The following is a 13,919-nucleotide window of genomic DNA, read 5'->3' as shown; positions in this document are numbered from 1 at the left end:
CAGGACTTTCACTTGCCACTGGACTCAAACAGTGCTGATTCAGGAGAGGTGTGGCTGGTTATTGCGCAACCCTTGCCACACAATTACATGTGCAGCTGCCTCTACAGGGGATATCCTTTGTCTTTCGGTACCGAGGCATCGAACGTCTAGCACATCATCTACTGGATTATTTTTTCGTAACTTTTGGGATTTGTTCTAATTTCGCCATGACACGCAAGTATGTAATAATGTTTTCACCTGAAATGTGTTGATTTAAAAGATCAGAAATGTAAACAAACATCAACAAAACGTCTCATAATAGAAATAAAGTGAGCATTTCTTTCGTTATTCATTTTCGGCATCAAACGGCTATTTGCTTCTTTCAATTCTCGATGCGATAGAAATAGCCTCGTAGGAGATGTCCTTTTCTCTTCCTTGCAACCTTTATCTCACAGAAGAGATGTTGCGAGTTTGTCTTTGATGTATCGTTATTTTCATGGAAAGTGTTCGACTGAGCTTCAATCTATGGTCCCCCCTCGCCAAACTTTCACAAGAAACACTCGTCTAGCTGTAAACACTATCAATAATTCCCCCCATTCTTTATCTGTGCCTAAACCTAAACGTAGATTTCATGAACAGAGCTTCTTTCTTAGAACTGCACGCCTGTGGAATTGTCTTCCGTTTTCCTGCTTTCCGACTGACTACAATATGGTTGTCTTTAAGTCTAACGTAAATAAGTTCTTGATGAGCCGTTCCATATAAGTTATCAAATTTACCAAATTTTCATTACTAATTATTACTATATTGTCAAATTTCTAATGTACACTCTTTAACCCTTATCCTTGAGTGGCCTCTTGGCCTTGATAATGTGGTGATGCCTATGTAAAAAAAAAAAAAAATGTTTTCATCCAGGATTTTTTTTTTTTTACACGCTAACTTTTATGTGACTAGGCGGATATTACTTATTTATAAATACACATAAATACACACTGATATTCATTATGAATTAAAGGTTTATGTAAGCATCATACCTGTTTAAAAATCTTTATATCAATAAAAGTGATAATGTGTGAGAGTGAGGACACTTCTCAACCTATATACTCACCGAATCTTTTATCTACAGGTTAGAAATTTGGTACATAAAGTATTCAGAAATGTGGAAAACTTTATATATATATATATATATATATATATATATATATATATATATATATATATATATATATATATATAAGTGAATGTGTCTGTGTGTCATAATAGGGGTCAAAGTTTAAAAAAGTGACCCTTTTTTTTTTTTGCTCAGCATACACCTCCTAACATCCGGGCAACGGCGGGCTGAAATGCTAGTATATCTATAAAAGTGAACATGTCTGTGTGTCTGTGTGTCTGTCTGTGTGTCTGTCTGTGTGCGTACATTTCCCTACGCAATAACTCTGGCAATTTTAAGTTCACAGACTCGAAATTTGATATACAGGATACTGAGATTTAGGAAAATCTATGTGATCGGTTTTCGGTCAGAAATTTTTTTGTTAAGCGGTCAAAGTTCAACGATTTGACATTTGAGAACTCTACCAAACTCCTTCGAGAATTTTGCGTCTAAACACTTGAAATGTTAGATACAGGTTCCTTGGACATGGATCTAACATAACAACCTGATTGGAGCCCAAAACTATAAATGTTAAGGGGTCATAATAGGGGTCAAATTTTAAAAAATAATTGACCGCTTTTTTGATTTTTTGCTTAACATACACCTCCAAATCTCCGGGCAACGCCGGGCACCCATGCTAGTATATCTATAAAAGTGAACGTGTCTGTCTGTGTGTATGTGTGTGTGTGTATGTGTGTGTGTGTGTACATTTCTTTACGCTATAACTCTGTCAATTTTTAGTCTACAAACTCGAAATTCGATATACAGGGTACTGAGATTTGGGAAAATCTATGTGATTGGTTTTCGGCCAGTAATTTGGCTGTTAAGGGGTCAAAGTTCAACGATTTGACCTTTGAGAACTCTACCAAACTTCTCCGAGAATTTAGGGTCTAAACACTTGAAATTTTAGATATAGGTTCCTTGGACATGGATCTAACTTAATAACTTTATTTGAGCCCAAAACTATAAATGTTCAGGGGTCATAATAGGGGTGAAAGTTTTTTAAAAATTGACCGCTTTTTTTTGTTTCGCTCAACATACACTCCCTAACACCCGGGCAACGCCGGGCTGAAATGTTAGTATTTCAATAAAAGTGATAATGTGTGTGAGTGAGGACACTTCTCAACCTATATACTCACCGAATCTTTTATCTACAGATTTGAAATTTGGTACATAAAGTATTCAGACATGTGGAAAACTTTTTTATCGGCATCAGTTAAGACAAATGGGCTGCTAAGGCGTTTAAATTGAAAAATTGGTACGCAATTATATCTATTTGTCAACTGTTTCACGAATGCGCATGCGTGAATAGTTCCGGCGGCAGATTACATATTTTATCCTCCAGGAGGGAGGTACCTTTGCTGATCTTGCCCAGCCTCTTGATTTTGATAGCTTCCCTTAATTTCCTCAAAAGTGAAGCATAATAGGCTCCTGTAATTGTGGTAGCCTTTGCCAGGAAATCTGTCATCACTACTCCGTCCTGGTCCCAGAAGACTGTGAGCATGACCTTGCCAGCGGAGGGCTACACCCTTGCCTTCTTTGGAGGTGGTGAGTCCAAGTGCTTCCACTGCATTGACTGGGCTTTGGTCTCTGGATCATAGTGATGGACCCAGGTTTCATCCTTTGTAATCAGTTTGAAAAACTTTGACTCATCTTCTTGGCACATCCCCAAATTCATCCTCGAGCACTCGGCGCGTTCTCGCTTCTGGAATGGTGTGAGCATCCTGGGAATCCATCTGGCAGACACCTTATGCATATGCAAATGGTCATGAATGATAATTTCCACAGACCCTGTACTAATCTGGACATCTTGGGCTATTTGGCGAATAGTAATGGGCCCTTCTTCCAAAATGGCAGCCTCAACTTGACGGACAGATGCCTTATCAATGGCAGATGGGGGCGACCAGGTCTGGGAGCTGTTTCCACATACTTCCGGCGATGTTTGAATTCACGATGTCAGCGTTTTACAAGGTAATATGATGTGGCATTATTACCATAAGTTTGTTTCATTTCATCAAAAGTCTCCTGTGGTGTGCGTCCTTTCAAATACAAAACCCGGATCACTGCTCGACATTCAACAGACACCATTTCACAGCTGACTCAGTCCAAACATCTGTAAAACAGAAACCGCAATTAGTTCAGAGCTGTAATTTGCCACATAACCCGTTGAGATATAAATCATTGCACATGCAAAATTTCGGCTAGATCAGACAACTGGAAGTGAGGCAAGGGCATTACTTATTGCACGCCCCTCGTATGTATATGCATATAAACATATATATATATATATATATATATATATATATATATATATATATATATATATATATACTAGCAAAAGTGCCCGTCGTTCACTGGGTTCAAAAACAGCCTACAGAGAATGGACTCTGATTTATGAAATTATGATAGGTAATAAAAAGGAAGGGTTGTAAAGAGATAGCTTCGAATTTGGGGGTATCAAAACAAAGCTAAATATGATGAAAGTAAAAATAAAATAGATAAACCCCATAATTTATTATACCATACCTGTTCACACTGAAACACTTATCACAATATTCTGTGGATCTATATTAAAAAACCTTATTAAACTTTGTGACATATTTCCATTCTATGGAGGCCAGGCGCGAACGAACACCCCATAATTTTATTATACCATATTTCTTCGAACTGAACCATAATTATCAAAGTATACTTACGCAGATAGATATGAAAAGTCATTATTAAAGTTTGTGCCTATTTCAATTCTATGGAGGCCAGGCGCGAACTCTGATACCACAATTTTATTATACCATCCCTATTTAAGTTAAAACATACTTATCAAAATATTATTATGTACATCTATATCAAAAACACGTTTTTTTTTAAATTTTTAAATTTTTTATTTCCATACTTTGTGGACCAGGCGTGTACGCAAACCCTACAATTTTGATGAATCATCATTATGCCAGATCAAACATACCCATTCCTGTGTCTCGATACATCTATCATTATATGTGATCAGTTTTCTATAATAGTCAACCATATAGGAGCCTATTCGTGATCAGACACACACAGACGTTCAGCTTTATATTATACTAGCAGAAGTACCCGTCGTTGACTGGGTTAAAAATCAGCCTACAGAAAATGGACAGTGATTGATGAAAGTATGATAGGTTATGAAAAAGAGGGGGTTGTAAAGAGATAAGTTTTGATACTCAAAAATTTTACGCTAAGCAAAATATGATGCAAGTAAAGATAATTTTTGTGAAAATATATTTTTTTACATCAACTTTGTTTCTATTCGTAGGCAAGAGTGACTAAGAAAATGATGTTTCCTTACAAAGAGAAAATGTTATATATATGTCATAATATAAGTATACAAGAAATAAATGTTATTAAAAAACCAAGGACAGTCCTGTGATTTCTAGTACCACTAATCCTGGACAGGAAACTGTACTCGTCGGATATTATATTATTTTTTCAATCTCGATTCAACAGCTTTCTATTTTTAGCTACTGTATTAACTGGTACTTGCTCGACCATTCCATCTAATTGCCATTTTTTCTGAATTGATTTTTTGAATAAAAGCTTTAAAATAAAACTGTAGCGTTGTTGTCTTTAAGGTGACAGATTTATTGTTCCAACCTGTATAAGTAAATCATTGTTTATATATATATATATATATATATATATATATATATATATATATATATATATATATATATATATACTAGCAGGGGTGCCCGGCGTTGCTCGGGTGTTTGGAGGTGTATGCTGTGCAAAAAAAGCAAAAAAACAAAAAAAATGGTTAATTTTTTAAAATTTTGACCCCTATTTTGACCCCTTAAAATTTATTGTTTCGGGCTCAAATCACTTTATTAAGTTAGATCCAGGTTCAAGGAACCTATATCTAAAATTTCAAGTGTCTAGACCCAAAATTGTCGGAGGAGTTTGGTAGAGTTCTTAAAGGTCAAATCGTTGAAATTTGACCCCTTAACAGCCAAATTTCTGGCTGACACCCGACACATCGATTTTCCCAAATCTCAGTACCCGGTATTTCAAATTTCGAGTCTATAGACTTAAAATTGACAGAGTTATTTCGTAGGGAAATGTACACAGACAGACAGATACACAGACACACAGACAGACAGACAGACAGACAGACACGTTCACTTTTATATATATATATATATATATATATATAAGTGAACGTGTCTGTGTATCTGTCTGTCTGTGTGTCTGTGTATCTGTGTGTGTATATTTCCCTACGCAATAACTCTGTCAATTTTAAGTCTACAGACTCGAAATTTAATATACAGGGTACTGAGATTTGGGAAAATCTGTGTGATCGGTGTTCGGCCGGAAATTTTGCGATTAAGGGGTCAAAGTTAAACGATTTGACCTTTGAGAACTCTACCAAACTCCTCCGACAATTTTGGGTCTAAACACTTGAAATGTTAGATACAAAACAATAAACGTTAAGAGGTAAAAGTTACAAAAAATTGACCGCTTTTTTATTTTTATTTTTGCTCAACACACACCTCCATATACCCGGGCAACGCCGGGCACCAATGCTAGTATATCTATAAAAGTGAAAGTGTCTCTGTGAGTATCTGTGTGTCTGTGTGTCTGTGTACATTGCCCTACGCAATAACTCTGTTAATTTTCAGTCTACAGACTCCAAATTTTATATACAGGGTACTGAGATTTGGGACAATCTTTGTAATCCGTTTTCGGCCAGAAATTTGGCTGTTAAGGGGTACAAAGTTCAACGATTTGACCTTTGAGAACCCTACTAAACTCCTCCGCCAATTTGGGTCTAAACACTTGAAATTTTAGATATAGGTTCTTGGACATGAATATTACTAAATAACTTTATTTGAGTCCCAAACAATAAATGTTCAGGGATCATAATAGGATCAAAGTTTAAAAAAATTGACCTCTGCAGTCTCTACCAAATTATTCAGACAATTTCTGGTCCAAATATTAACAATTTTACATAAAGGGTATTCTGATATAGGGCAAGCTTTTTAATCGGTTGTGTCGAAATTTTTTAGTTACCAATATAGAAATGTATGTATATGTATGTTTGCATGTCTGCCTAAAACTTTCGACAAAGTACAAAGTCAGTATCGTTTTGAAGTTCGACCTTTCAAACGACAAATATCGGAAAATTGGCTAAAAGCGTTTATATCTTCACTTTCAACGGGGGGGGGGGAGGGTCGCTTTTTTTGCAGGTATTTTCGAAAGTCATCTTCTCCCATCCATTGTCTAGCCTTAATTGAAACCTCCGCCACTTTCGGTTTAGCGGTGGTCGTAACCGCAAAGAGGTCAGGGGTTTTTCCAGTTCTTTTCCTCCTTTGCGGTACGGGTTCGAGCCTGCCTTCCTACTACCACTTTCTTTTTGCTCAACATACACCTTCAAACACCCGGGTAACGCCAGGATGAAATGCTAGTCTATCTATCTATCTTCTATCTATACTCCTTTAAATTCGTTTTTCTTTTGTGTGTATTGATATTCATATTAAAAACCCTCTTTTCTATTTATTTAAAAAGAAAATACAATTTTCTTATGTATGGGTTCTGGAATTGCATTCACTAGCAACAGATCTAGCTTATTTGCATATTCTTTTAAACATTCGTTTTAATTAATTCCCTATTAGTTTTTTCGGGTTTTCTTATGGGATGATCATCTTTAGTTAACTATTACGTGTAATTATATTCATGCAGATATTCTACATGATTTATACTTGCATAATATTTGTCTACAGTAAACACATGATTGTTTCCATATATATTTATGTATACGTATATATTTTTGTTTAACCTATAAAAGTGAACGTGTCTGTGTGTCTGGGTGTCTACATTTTCCTACTTAATAACTCTGTTAATTTTCAGTTTACAGACCCAAAATTTTATATACAAGACACTGAGATTTGGGAACATCTTTTTAATCCGTGTTCGGCCAGAAATTTAGCTGTTAAGGGGTAAAAGTTCAAAGATTTGACCTTTGAGAATTCTACCAAACTCCTCCGAGAATTATTGGTCTACACACTTGAAATTTTAGATATAGGTTCCTTGGACATGGATCTAACTTAATATCTTGATTTGAGCCCCAAACGATAAACGTTAAGGGGTCATAATAGGAGTCAAAGTTAAAAAAATTGACCGCTTTTTTTTTTTGCTTAACATACACCTCCAAACACCCGGACAACGCCGGGCTGAAATGCTAGTGTATATATAAAAGTGAACGTGTGTGTGTGCATGTCTGTGTGTATGCGTGTGTGTGTCTGTGTATATTTTCCTTCGCAATAACTTGAAATTTGATATATAGGGTACTGAGATTTAAGAAAATCTTTCAATCCGTTTTCGCCTAGAAATTTGGCAGTTAAGAGGCCAAAGTTCAACGATTTAACCTTTAAAGGGTATTCAGACGACGAATATCGAAAAATTGGCTAAAAACATTAATATCTTCACCTCAAACTAGGCACTTTTCTACAGGGGGGTCGTTTTTTTCGCCGATATTTTTAAAAGATATCCTCTCCTTGGTTGTCTAGCCTAAATGTTCACATAAGTCATTTCAGGTTTGGCGGTGGTCGTAACCGCAAAGACGTCAGGTTCCCCCCCCCGTTCTTTTCCTCCTTCGCGGTACGGGTTCGAGCCTGCCGCCTTCCTACTACCACTTGTTTTTTTTTTGTTTTTTTGCTCAACATACACATCCAAACACCCGGGCAACGCCGGGCTGAAATGCTAGTGCTTTTAAAAAGATGAGTGGTCTCAGCAATAACAGCAAGTGAAGGTTCTGCCACACGGAAGTAGAGAGTGTGAGCCACCTGACATTCAGTTGTAAAGTCCTGTTGGGGGGACGGCCATTATACAATGCGACACAAAGGCGTGTGTAAATATCTCCAATGGAAAAATCTGTATAAACTTGAATATCAAATCATGGGAACATGTTTATCAGAAAGAACAGTTGGAAATAAGTCATACACCATGACTACAAAATTCCTACAGCTACATACCTAGAAAATGGGGCTATTAAGCCTGACATAATGATGTGGGACAAGAAGGAGAAAGTAGCAACCCTAGTTGAAGTAAACGTCCCTAATCATGCTGGCCTTAACAGAGCTGAGAGGGAGAAAATAACAGAATACCGACATATAGAGAAACTGGAATCTTAAGAATATATCCATCATAGCGGTTATTATAGAAGAAATCGGGCTAATGAAAAAAAGAATTTCAAAAACTATATGGCGAATATATCCGGTGAATCAAGTGCAAGAGAAATACAAGCAATTGCACTTAGAGAGACGGTTAGAATCTTTAAAAAAATCTCTCGGTTGGAGTAACTAAACTAATGGGAGAATGTTTGGCGTCCGGTAGAATGCCCCATCCCCAGCAAAAACAAAGTGATATGAAAATTAAAACAAAAGGGAAAGGTCGAATGAGGAAGATGACATACCGTTGATGGGAGAGAAAATTTGGGATACGCAGCATGACAGCGCAACAAGCTATTGACTTAGTGTCAAGTTATCCTATAAAAAAAATGAGCTCCGAGGCGAAGCAAATATTAACCGTATGTATCGCTTGAAAAAACAACAATAACAAAATCTAAATTTATAAGCGATAAAAATAAACAGTATAATTAATCTAGGGATTATGGCCTAACGGTTAAGGCACCGGACTGTGGTAAACATGGTCTGAGGTTCGATCCCTAGAAACAGTTGAACTACGCTGACGAGAGGTAATGACCTCGAAACACGCGTGTACGTAGATTACTGTTTAAAATAAAAAAATAAATAAATAAAAATGTTATATACCTCCAAATTAAAAAGGATGACTTTCTAAGTAAATAAAAAAAATGAGCTCCGAGGCGGAGCAAATATTAACCGTATGTATCGCTTGAAAAAACAACAATAACAAAATCTCTCTCTCTCTCTCTCTCTCTCTCTCTCTATATATATATATATATATATATATAGGAGCAAACAGTGAATAAAACATGTTAAAAAAACACTTTGAAAAAGAGTTAAAAACATATTTAATCTGAAAAGGAAACACTTGATAAGTGGATAGTCCTTAATCCGCGGAGTTTCGAAGAAATACTTTCCTTCTTATCAGGGGGTAGGAATTAGCAAAATGCGGGATCTGATTTTGCACACAAAAGTATTTGATGAAACTGCAAGTAAGTCAAAGATCTTACTTGATAACAAAAAGTGGAGCAGAGGGTATATGGTGAAGAAAAATGTGATTACACGTGAATGGATAGTCTGGTGAAAGGTAAATAATCCAATGACGGCATAATCCAAAAATATAACTCCAAGAAAGTTAATTCAGTTTCCATTTGCACAAGTAAAATCCAAGGAAATCACGTAATTGGAAGATGGTCCAAAATAATCCAAAAGGCCGAAATTCATGGAATAATTCACAAGTATGTACAAAGAAAAGAAAAGGGGAAAATTCCAATAATATTAATAAAAGAAAAATAAGATATGCTTTTCACACTGCCGAGACATAATAAGAAAGATCAGGGAAGAAGAAGAGGGAAAAAAATTAAATGGTGATAGAATTAATTATAAGCTCTATGTCCTATTTGATTTTATCGAGCTTTTACATCTGGTTAAGATTACTTGATAAATATTAATACTTTAATATTTATAATACCATTATATTACCATCTTGGATCATTTTGGTAAATTTAATTGTAATTTTTATTTTATATATATATATATATATATATATACATACATATATATGTATATATATATATACATGGGTATATATGTATATATATATATATATATATATATATATATATATAGTACAATTGTTGAAATTTAAAGACTTACATTTTCCTTTTTATATAACTCTTGTTTATTTCATCCTGCATCTCTTCATTACAGGGATTAATGGGATGACAATTCTAAAATTTTATCTTTTCATAGAAATTTTCTTTCTTATCCACTCGTCTGATGTGATTTCCATACGATGTTACCAAAAAAAAAAAATAAATAAAATAATTTTGTACATGATAAACTTAGTGCGTTCGTTTGAGGAAAAGAAATTCCATCCCCACGTTGTTACAAGTCGGCCATCCTGGGTACCGTGCAAACCAAAATTCTTGTTTTAAAGCTTATTTTCGTATTTTTTGTTTTTTTGTTTTAGTCTTAATTTCCAATTTTTTCTATTATTTATTCTTTCCTGTGTTATTATAATTTGTATTACTACATTTATGCGTATTTATTTGAATATTCATATATATATATATATATATATATATATATATATATATATATATATATATATATATATATATTTGTCTATGCCTATCTATCTATCTATCTATCTATCTATCTATCTATCTATCTGGTTAACACTGTTATACGTCGTGTGACCTTTGAATTTTTATGACAGACGTGAACAGATGTAATCACAGCATTCAAAATTATTATGGCCATCATCAACAGTTATGAAAATCTGGGACGCTACATATTTCCGACCTACTGCTGTTTTATAGCCGCGTTTTTCTGTGTGTGAGGCCTTCATCCGTTTGATAACGGAGAGAGAGAGAGAGAGAGAGAGAGAGAGAGAGAGAGAGAGTGTGTGTGTGTAAGAGAGAGAGAGTGTGTGTGTGTAAGAGAGAGATAGAGAGAGAGTGTGTGTGTGTAAGAGAGAGTGTGTGTAAGAGAGAGAATGTGTATGTGTGTATAAGAGAGATAGAGAGAAAGTATGTGTGTGTGCGCAAGAGAGAGGGTGCGTGTATGTAAGAAAGAGAGAGTGTGTATGTGGGCAAGAGAGAGAGAAATAGAGTGTGTGTTTGTATGCGTAAGAGAGAGAGTGTGTTTGTGTGTGTAAGAGAGAGAGTGTGTGTGTGCGTAAGAGAGAGAGAGAGAGAGACAGACAGACAGAGTGACAGACGGACGGTGATAGAGAGGGAGAGTGTCAACGATCGCTTCCCTCTCCATCATTACCAAAGGGTGAATCTTATTACTGCTGATTTCTCTACGTGCGTTTAAAAAATATAATACGTATATTTCAAGAAAAAGGCACTATACACATTTAACATAAGAAAGGAGTTCTTAACAAACTAAATTTTAATTCTTATAAATAAATAAATAAATAAAATATATAAATATATTTGCGTTCTATAACAGGCACGAGGGGAAAACAAATTAACACTTATCCACAGAAATAGCAGAAACACTAGAGTAAGACCACTAGTCTGTGGTGGAATGGGGACAAAAATGAATGGTAACCTCCAATTCTGTCAAGACTAAGCTCGTTTCCTTCAATAATTACAAGAAACCTTCTCAACAACCAATAGCTATGGCTAAAGATATATTACCTATAAGTACTCCAAACTCCTCGGCTTAACGTTCACAAGGAACATGAGTTGGAAAAATTACATTAAGAGCATTGGCAGGGTCACTGCAAGGAAGGTGGGCTCTCTTTACAATGACAAAGTATCCTGTACCTCTATAAGACTACCGCTCACCCATGTATGGAGTATTGTTGTCACATTTGGGCTGGTGAATCTTCTACTAGTTTCTCGCTCCTGAACAGGATTCAAAAGAGAGTTGCTAACCTTATAGGTCCTGAACTATCATCTAGGCTTCAACCTCTGTCCCATCGACTAAATTTTGCACTCCTTTGCCTGTTCTACAAGTATTTTAATGGTGGATTCTCCGACGAACTACAATCCTTTGTACCCCATTGACGTAAATACCCCTGACAAACCCGACAAGCAGCAAAATCCCACCCCTTCACTGTTCTGGTCTCTAAATACCAGAAAGCTTTTTACTCTAACTTCCTCAGAACTGCTAGACTTTGAAACACCCTTCCGGGTTACTCCTTTCCCACCTGTTCTGACAGGCAGAAATTCTGTTACAAGAAAGGTTCCTCTTTTCTTGTAAGAAAAGCATTAGATAAGTGAAAATGAGATTAGGATGGACCGAGATTTGAACTTTGTAAGCAAGGTTCAGAAATAGAATTTAACATTGTTCGGTTTCACATAAAATAGTTTAGATATGTTGTTGTAAAAGGAATTTTGATTGTTCAATTCTTTTTATGAAAACTGAATTAAAATAAGGTCAGCTAGAAAATAATGAACAATGTAATTTAAATATTTGGAAAAATAGGTTAGGAAAAAAAATAGGAGTGAGAATTCTTTGTCTGCAGAAATGGTTTGGAAACATGTGCCGAACTACGCATGTTTAGGCCACGTGGGTCGATCACGTTGACAGACACACGTAGGACGTTATGGTAGAAATGAATTCTCAATATAGGAGCTAGTTCAGTCGAAGAAGAAGGCAGTCGGGGCAGTCAGACAGAGAGAGCAGTCAGCAAAGGAAGTCAGAAGAGGGTCCCTTTAGAAGCGAAGGAAACACCTTTAATCATGTAGTCGACTTTGAATTCCTGGATGTGATCATCATTTCGACCGGTCAAATGGAATAAAAGAACATCGTCATATTTTTGTAACTGCCGTCTTTGTGTCGTCTTTCTACGACAAAGGTAATGTGAAATCATCGTTATTAATGAAGTCATGTGTCCCCCTCTCTATCGTAAATAATGATTGTCCCCTCTTTTGTGTTATAGGAACTGATCACTCTCTCCTCACAATATCTCGCAATATCTCACAATATCTCGCAACATGTATTATGAGAAGAAACACTCCAGAAGTGTATAAATGTATCTTCCCCTCATCAATATGAATGCTCCCATCCTATCTCTTAAAAAATACCCCACCTCTATGCAACAATTCAAGTGTAATGTGAACAGATACCTTGCTGACCAACTCCCAACATAGTATCCCTGCAACTTATGGCCCCGATAGTTGCTCCCTACATCGAAGTGGCACTATCCCTTGTTTGGGTCGAAAATGGAATTAAAAAAAAAAAGTGGGATTGAGAATATCCCTTATAAAAGTAACAGTTCTGAGATACTCAACCAGACTAGAATCCAGTGAAACTAAGAGACCACAAGAAAGAAATACTATAACATATTAAAATGGTCAATTGGGAAGAGGAAAATTAATGTTTTAAACCATAATATATAAAAAGCTGTATGTATGTCTGCCTGTCTCCATATTTTCAAACTCTATCTCCTCCTAAACTAAAAGTGTTGAGTAAGCCTGAATCACACCTCTCCTAAACCGACATTGCTTATCAAGTTGCAAGACAAAGTGCCTAATGATAGAAACAACGCAGATTTGTTTTGTTTTATTGCATATCAACCTGTTCGTCTATTTCATACCGAATCACCTTATTTGGGTATAGTTTTGTGTTGTAAGTTCTTAATTACCAGTCTACATATAGTTCACTTGACTAATTTGCATATACCGACTTACATTAGGTGATTATTACAGTGTGGAATAATAAACTCGTCGCGTTAGAAAAGACAGCCTCATTCCATTTCTCTTTGATGAAAACTGGTTTTCTTTTTTCGTTGCAGACCATCTACTAGTTAGCCAGTTGTGTAGAAATATAAAGAGCGATAGGCGCCTTCTCTCGTGTCTGAAAGTGGCACAATATTCAACAAGCGTGATTGGAGATACGCCGCTCTACAACTCATGCTCTCTACCTATTCAAGTTATGACAACAGAACAATTGGCAACGCCATCAAACTGCATTGTTGGATTGCCACGAATAACAGTGACGTGCCAAAGGCGATGAAAACAAAGTTTCCGGTCACGGTGATGATATTGGGTGTGGTTTCAAGTGAGGGACGCATTGTGCCACCTCACATTTCCGAAATCGTCTTGAAAATCAGCACCAAAGTGTATCTGAATGCTCTGAAAAGTGCGGTGATCCCCTGC

The sequence above is a fragment of the Euprymna scolopes genome, chromosome 8 (assembly GCF_053919585.1).
Source record: "Euprymna scolopes isolate OS-2025 chromosome 8, ASM5391958v1, whole genome shotgun sequence".
NCBI classification, from domain to species: Eukaryota; Metazoa; Mollusca; class Cephalopoda; order Sepiida; family Sepiolidae; genus Euprymna; species Euprymna scolopes.
Note: the sequence above shows the minus strand (reverse complement) of the source record.